Source organism: Echinops telfairi, unplaced genomic scaffold (assembly GCF_000313985.2).
Source record: "Echinops telfairi isolate 266 unplaced genomic scaffold, ASM31398v2 ScPeMD7_9;HRSCAF=40, whole genome shotgun sequence".
NCBI classification, from domain to species: domain Eukaryota; kingdom Metazoa; phylum Chordata; class Mammalia; order Afrosoricida; family Tenrecidae; genus Echinops; species Echinops telfairi.
In genome coordinates this window covers 34,200,230-34,208,532 of record NW_022103906.1, presented here as the reverse complement: position 1 = coordinate 34,208,532, position 8,303 = coordinate 34,200,230, and positions in this window count along the sequence as shown.

Genomic DNA, 8,303 nt, shown 5'->3' with positions numbered 1-8,303 from the left:
GAGGGAACGGTATTAGAGCTTGAATTCTGAACACCCAATTTGCAGAAGGCAGTGGATCACAGTGGAAGCCCCCAATTGATTTGCAAGGTTCCTACATGCATTAAATCTCAGGTGCATTGCCTGTACCCATAGCCCAGGGGTGTGAATAGTCTTACTATGAGCTAGCATGTTCAATAACGATGTAACACCTTATCATGTCATCTCCCTTTTCATAAGCTTTTCTCTACTCCAGAAATAAAGACAAGGGAGCCTCTTACCAAGGCTTCATGGGAAATAGGTTGGCCTCCGAGGGATATGAGCCTGCAGCTCTCTGTGCAGTGTGGCGTGGGAACATGGAAAGCGCACTCTCCCCTCTTAAACCCCTGCCCTCCTAGGACTAAGAGAACAAACCATTGCCCTGTTGTGTTTAGTCCATGGTTGTGACCAGACATGAGGTCCTTTTCTAGCAATTGGTCTTTCCTGGATGTGTCCAAAGTAAGAGACCCAAAGATGTTGTTAAGATAAAGTATAATACTTCATCAGTTGATCTCCCTTTTGGCTCATTCTAAAGCTGTTTCCGTTTCAGTTTGTAAAAAGGGCTGGGGGAAGGGAAGCACACTTGTCTTAAGCCCCTCATAAATCCCCTCGGGCCATTGACCAGGGATGTGAACAGCCTTGCTATCATGGGGAATGCACTGTGCAGTTAGGTTAAAATGTAACATCTTATCATTTGATCTCCTTTTTGACCTACTTTAAATTTGTTCTAGTGTTTAATATTTTCTGCTTTCTTCCTGAGTGAGTTTTTTCTCTGTTTCACTTTGTTATTGTTGTTAGGTTTTTGTTTTGCTTTTAAAAATGTGTTTCTGTATGTGCAATCCAGGATAAGTAAATCCCTACAGAGACAGTAACTGGATTAATGGCCCCTTGGGGCTATGGCAGGGGAGGTGGATGGGAAGTGAGGAGCTAATAACAATAAGAATAAGGAAGAAAATGTTCTAAAGTGATTGTGGTGATGATTGTACAACCCTTCTTAGTACAATTGGACTATTGAATGGTATGATTTGTGAATTCTATGCCAATAAAATTGTTTAAAAACTGTTAAGAGAGCCAAATTGAAGGAAGATTGAGACATACCCATCTGTAGGTGACTTGACAGTGAGCTTTAATGCACAGACATGTACATACTTGAGCACAGGCCAGCTTCCTAGGGGCATACTCTGTGTGCTGGAGGTTCAAAGTTTGACAAGCTTGGTAGTGGTGACTCTAAGGGGGAGCAAAACTATTACCAATGGAGCCATTCTACCTAAAGTCTTTACTTAGGGTCATCCATGGTTAAAGGTCTGGGTAGATCAGAATAACCATTCGTTATTGGCCGTGAACATAGGGTGGTATCCTTGTGGGTTGACTAGGAGAGCTTGGGTGAAGCCATGTGGTGAGCACTCACTACAGATTCCTGATGTAGATGCTGCCATCCACGGACTGGCAAGCTGAGGAAACTCCAAGAACAGGGCTTTTGTCTTCGCTGTTCCTTTAAGCCACGTAGATGTCCTTCAGTGTGCGGGCGGGCGTGCCAATGCTCTTTCATGTCATCAGAAAGAAGACATCCTGGTAAAGTGAAGGAGGGTGTGAGCGCATCTTGGGGCTTGGGGTGGAACGCTGGACGGGCAGGGAATGGGCAGAGAAGGAAGGCAGTTGCAGGAGGGGGAGAGAGGTGCCAGGGTGCTTTTATTGACTGTGCTTTAAACGGAAACCGAGAAAGAGAGGGAAAGGGCAATGCAGGACAGCGAATTTTCAGTTCTCCTGGAACGGGGGTCTCTTCCTTTTGCTCCCTGCAGCCTGGAACCAAGCTTTCTGTCAGCAATGTTCCCTTGGGGCAGTTTAGAGGAAGATCCTACAGGCTACCCCGTGTTACTGCTGCTTTCTGCCATCGAGCTGACAGCGACCTCGTGCGACTGGCGCAGCATTGACCTAATGGCCTTGCCCGGAAGTTTTCCTAGTCTTCACAGGACCCTTCAGCAGAGCTTTCCTCCCTTTCCGTTAACCTCTGCGCCACCAGGGCTCTGTGATACTCCCATTTCCTGACAGCATTTCCTCTTCTTTCGGCCCAGCTAGTCAGCAAATAGTTAATGCCTCTCCTTCCCACTGCCCCCCCCCCCCCTCTTTTCTCCTCTCTCTCCTCCTCCTCCCCTGGGCAAGCCCAGACCTCCTGCATAAAAGGGCAGGCAGGCTTGTGCCAAGCAGCCCACAGCTCTGGCAGAAGTGCTGGGGACCGCTCAGCCAAGTGGCCCCAAACTCTAATGAATTCAAGACCTGCTGGGCTGGCCCAGGGAAAGAGCTGGGCTTCGGCCTTGCAGGAAAAAGCATAAAACGGACCCCTCCTTGGGAAGATTTATGCCTGGAGGCCCCTAGGGCCCTCTTAGGTGGCTGGTCTTTGCAGCCCACTGTGGTGGGCTCACCTCGAGAACCGGGATTTGGCCGCTTGGGAATCAAATAGGGGAACTGGAAGCCGGCAGCCCGAGGAGAAGCTGCCCCCTGCAGAAGGGGAGCTTGGAGAAAACCCTGCAGCCTGAGTTTGGCTTGCACCCTTCCCCTTCCAGTGAAAGGGCGGTGGAAGTCCCTGGTGCTGGGTGGGGTGGGGTGGGCGGCCCCACTCTGAGAGGAGGTGCCAGGCCCGCAGCCCGGCTACGTGATGGGGATCAGAGCAGCCCGAGTCTCAGCCTGGCTCCCAGCTCCATTAGCCGGCAGTGGGTGAGTGGGCAGCCGCCAAACAGGCCCTGAAAGAAGCCCCAAGTCTATAGCGAGCTTTGCTGACTGTTTTCAAATACTTTAAAAAGACGGTTATTTGGAAGAGGGTTAGATTTGTTCTATGTGGATCCAGAAGATAAAACCAACACCAAACGTGAAAGTTATGGGAAAATGGATTTGGGGTTCTATAAAAGGTGAAAGTTATGGGAAAATGGATTTGGGGTTCTATGAAAGGTGAAAGTTATGGGAAAATAGATTTGGGGTTCTATAAAGGGAAGGACAATGACTTTCCCCCCTTTAACCTTTTCAATGTTTTATGATTCTTTTGAAAAAAGTTTTCGGTATTTATTCAACAGTGTTATCGGCATATAATTCACACATATAATTCAGTAGTTTGGTCACCAAGGAACACCAAGGAAGAGTTGTATAATTATCACCACAGTCAGTTTGAGGATATTTTCTTCATTGTGTATGCATCACTATTAGCTCCCCATTTCCCCCCAAACTCCCTGCCATACCCACAAGGAATAATTAATCCAATATACTGACTCTATAGATTTACTTATCCTGGATTTCAAAAATTTAAAAAAATTAACAAGCAAAAACAAAGTACAATTGATAAAACTTCAAGTGAAAAGAACTGCTTCATTTTTTAAATTGTTTTCCATTAATGGAAGGTATGTGAATCAAAGAGCATTTCTGAAATTATGTCATGTCATATGGACTTTGATACATTTTATGTGGGACACATAAATCCCTCCGGAATCTGGGATTAGAATTGTGTGGGATACACATGTCTCTTTGGACTCTGAAGTGCCTTTACTCCCTTGACAGGTACATACAATTCAGGAAGCCTGAAAATGTGGTATTTCAGTGAATCTGAAATACACACAGGAACCTGGAAATCTATTTTGAAGGCCTATCTCTAAGGGGAAGAAAAAAAGAGAGAGAGACAGAGTGACAAAAGTTTGTCAAAATTCTACCTCCTGGATGCATTACCTCATAAAATTATCTGAAAGAAAACCCAGCAGTGTGTGGCACACACCCACTCTTCCCTTTCAAACAGTTATACAAGTCCCCTCCTGACAGCTGCATGCTGTCAACCAACTCCAGAGGAAGAAAATATAGGTCGGAGAGATATTTCCTGTGGGTCGTGAAAGGGTTAAGCTTTATTTTGTTGTTGAGAATATAGACAGCAAAACACATATCAAGCCAAGTTTCTACATGGACAATTCAGCGATATTGATCATGTTCTTTGAGTTGTACAATAATTCTCAACTTCTTTTTCAGAGTTATTCCCAGTTCATTAATATGAGCAGGCCCCATATTAATCTCTTGACTGCTGGTTCTGTAAGCACTGATTGTGGAGCCGAGTAGGATGAAAACCTTAACAACTTCACTCTTTGCACCATTTATCGTGACGTTACCTATTGGTCTAGTTGTGAGGATTTGGTTTTCCTTACATGGAGTTGTAATCCTACTGAAGGCTGTAGTCCTTGATTTTCATCAGCAAGTGCTTCCGGTCCTCCTCACGTTCAGCAAGCAAGCTTGTGACTCTAACGTCTATTACACTGGTCTATATGTCTATTGTTATAACAGCGCCTGGCTGTTTTAATTATTTTCGCTGCATGGCATGTTTTAAAACCGGAAAGTGTGAGTCCTCCTATTTTGGTCTTCTCTTTCCATCATTGTTTTAGCTATACAATGCCTCTTGACTTTCCATATAAAGTTGAGGATTGCATTTACAACTCATCTTAATATGACTAAACTATTGAATTACATGATATGTGAATTATATGCCGGTAAAGCAGTTCTTTAAAAAGTCGAGGCTTACCTTTCTACTTCTATCAAGAAGACTATGGGGATTTTGATCACGATTGCATTGTCTCTGTGAACCTTATATACTAGTGTAATTTTAGGTTTTATGTGTTATTTGATATGATTTGGTAGCCTATGTTTGGGGTCTGGGAAGGCTCAAAAAATTTCCCATATGTAAAAATGATAATTGTTTCTTCAGTTTTGTCCCTTTCAACTTATGACTTGTTTCAGAGGAATGCTTTACTTTCAGATACCTGAGAAAATTTGTGTTTTATCCTATTAGATTCTATTGTAAATGGAAATGCTTCTCTGGTCTTCCTTTCTGATTTCTCATTGCTTGTATATAGAAACCAAACTGATTTTTCTTTGTTGACTGCACCCTCCAGTCTTGTTAAATTCTTTTATTAACTCTAGAAGTTTTCTTGTGAACTCTTTGGAATTTTCTATACATAAAGGTAAGTCATAAAATATTCCTCCAAAGTCATAGATGCTGTGAAGCTATTGTTTCTTGAAATATCCTCCATCTAGGTCAAGATGCATCTGAAGGCCGTATTTCCATCTCTCTAATGCCCCCTCTAAGAATTCTTCACTCTTCAATTTGCACCGTCATACGGCAGTTTTGGTATCCTCAAAGGACTCAAATTGTGTCTTTTTAAATGTTCTTTGAGTTCGAGGGAACAAAAACGAAGTCTAAAGAGACAAAATCAAGACAAAATCAATGTTTCACAAGGACATTCTGATAGGACAGTGTCAAAGAATGAACAACTGAATTCTTGTAATAGAAAGAATTCCTGATCTTTTTCTCACCAACATAGTTTTCGATTTTCTTCCAACTTCTTTATAATAAGTCCCCTTGATCATCCTGTGTCCATTGAGAACATTTATAGGATTATGCCTTGGAAACACCAAAATTAGTCACCATAACCTTTTAAAAATTATTTTATTTTTAATATATATTTTAACAGTTGTATTGGCATATAATTCACTTATACAGTTCAATAGGTCAATCATATTAATAAGAGTTGTATAATCATCACCATAAACAATTTGAGAACATTTTCATCTTTCTTGTTCTCAATGTTATTAGCTCCCCATATCCCCCAACCTCCCCTGCCACCCTCTGAAGAACCATTAATCAAATTACTGTCACTATATATTTACCTATCCCGGATTTCAGATATAGAAGAACATATAAAAAATTAAATTAAATTTTAAAAACCAACAGCAATAACAAAGTAAAACAGAAAAAAACTTTAATCAAAAAGAAAGCAGAAGTCATTAAAAAACTAGAACAAATTTAAAATGGCTCAAGAGGGAGACGAAATGATAGGTGTTAAAATTTAACCTATTTACATCTTCAATAATTCACTTTCCAGTGCCCTCTGCATGATAGCAAGGGGATTCACACCCCTTCACCATACCCTTCTGAGCTGACGTACCTGTACCTGGAGTTTAACTGGCCCAGTGTATCCCCTTGGAAGTTACTGTTTGGATTGGATCTTCCTCTCTGGATCAGATTTACAATGTGTTTCATAAAATTGCCTTAATTAGCTTCAATCTTGCTTAAAAGAAAAATTAGGTCTGTGAGCTAGCCAATCTTCAAGCCACAAATTTGGCACCCAGTGAGTAACTGAGGCTGATGACAGCTTTCTGAGGTCAAGACATTCACCTATTGCAAATGCCGAACCCTCCGTGAGCCCAGCTTCAGTAGCGGTGGTATCCGTGGTGAGTCTTTACCCTTCTTCTTTCACTTTCTGGAGTCAGTTTCGTTCATAGACGCTGATAGTCCTGCCTTTATTGGCTCATCTTTGAGGCTTTCCTCACTTCCCAACACTTCATCCAATTAAAAACAGTGGTTCGATGTAGGACTGTATTCCTGTAAACTTGTTGCAAAGCTTCGATGATTTGGGGAGATGTCCGTTTGAGTTTTATTTTTTTAATTTGATAATGGCCCTGACCTTAAATCTGTTTCCCCCCCTCCTGGCACACCAAGTATCATTTTATTTATTTGTTTAAAAGTGCCCTAATGAGACGAAGACATTCATATTATTGAGAGAATTTGTTTTCAGCCATCCACTGATAACAGGAACACCTTTAAACATATTTTATTTGGAAAACACCTGTGTACATATAGACTGGAATACTGACAGCAATAATTTATGGGCATATCCTCATATCAGATGATATCATCCAGGAAAAGATGGAAAACCAGTTTTGTTGCTTGAGTCCTTGGGTAGTGAAATGTGCAGCTTGGGGAAGGGAAGTATTGAGTTCCCTAGCACTGGAGAGATTCAAACAGAAAGAATTTAGAGTGTCTTTTCTGTCTCCACCATGTGCTTTTGGCTGGTAGGTACTGGTTCTCATTCCTTTACACAGTGACAGCCACAGATATAGCAGGTACTCAATGTTTACTGAATGAGTTAATGGCTGAAAACCATAGGGATGGGGTAGATTAGTGATGTTTAAGGTCTTTTCAAGGGTCCTTGGGTGCTATAATGGTAACTGAAAGGTCATCAGTTCAAAACCATCAGCCAGCTCCACAGGAGAAAGATGAGGCTTTCTACTCCTATGAAGAGTTACAGTCTCAAAAACTCACAGGGAGACTTCTACCCTGTCCTGTAGAGTCACTATGAATGTGAGAAGAAATGGGTGATGCAAACCATTAGTGTTCTCAGTCACTAAATGAAAGGCTTGAAATTCAAGTACAACCAGTGGTACTCTGGAAGAAAGACCTGGCAATCTATTTTCCCCAAATCAGCCATTTACCCTCTATTTTTACCCAGCATAGTATCCTTTTTCATAGCTTGGTCTCTCTGGACTACATGTCCAAAGCACATGAGAGGAAATCTTGCAATCTTCAATACTAATTTTTTTAATTGTCACTTAAAAAATATTGATTTATTCTTTTTTAAAAAAACATTTTTATTGGCACCTAATCCACATATCATGCAAATCAGTAGTTTAATCATTCAATCATATCAAGAAGAATTGTACCATCATCACCACAATCAATTTTAGAACATTCCCCCCACCCTCATGGTTAAGTTGCCTTAAAAATGAGTTGTGTAATCACAACAGTTCTAGTGCTCCCTCCCCATCCTGCCTTCATTGTTTATTCCTGGAATCCCCTCTCACTCCCTATCTCCCACCCCCACCTCTATGTCCCCTATAAACCCTTGCATCAATTATTATCTCTATGCATCGACTTCTTCTGTGCTTCACAAACTGGGAAACCCAATAGAAATAGAAAGCAAAATAAAAATAAAGTGATAAGGACAAAATAATAACAATAATAATATAAAGATAAAAATAATAATGAGTAAGAAAGAAAAGGCCACCCTCAATATTAAAAAAAGCCAGGGAAGAAATGTTTGTCATGGAACATGCAAGAAATACTTGCATCTAGAATAAATTCAGGTTGGGTCAATGGGGAGGTCAGCTGGCTAAGTATCAAGTCCAATTCAGCATAATTAAGATTACAATAATTTCTGTTTGATAGTAAGGCTGTTTGAGACCCTTGCCTGTGGCTAGTGGGATCTTCCGGCAGCTTAATCTAACTAATTATTCTGCAGATGGGCTTTGGGCCCTCACTGTCCTCCAGAGCCTTCTACTAATTGGGTGTTCATAATTTTATCTGTTACTTTTCTCTTTGTCATATTTGAATTTGTTATTGTCATAATTGGATCACAGAAGCTGGTGTGCTTCTTCCATGTGGACTTAGTTGACTCCTTGCTTAGATGCTGCTTGTTTGAATACAAGCC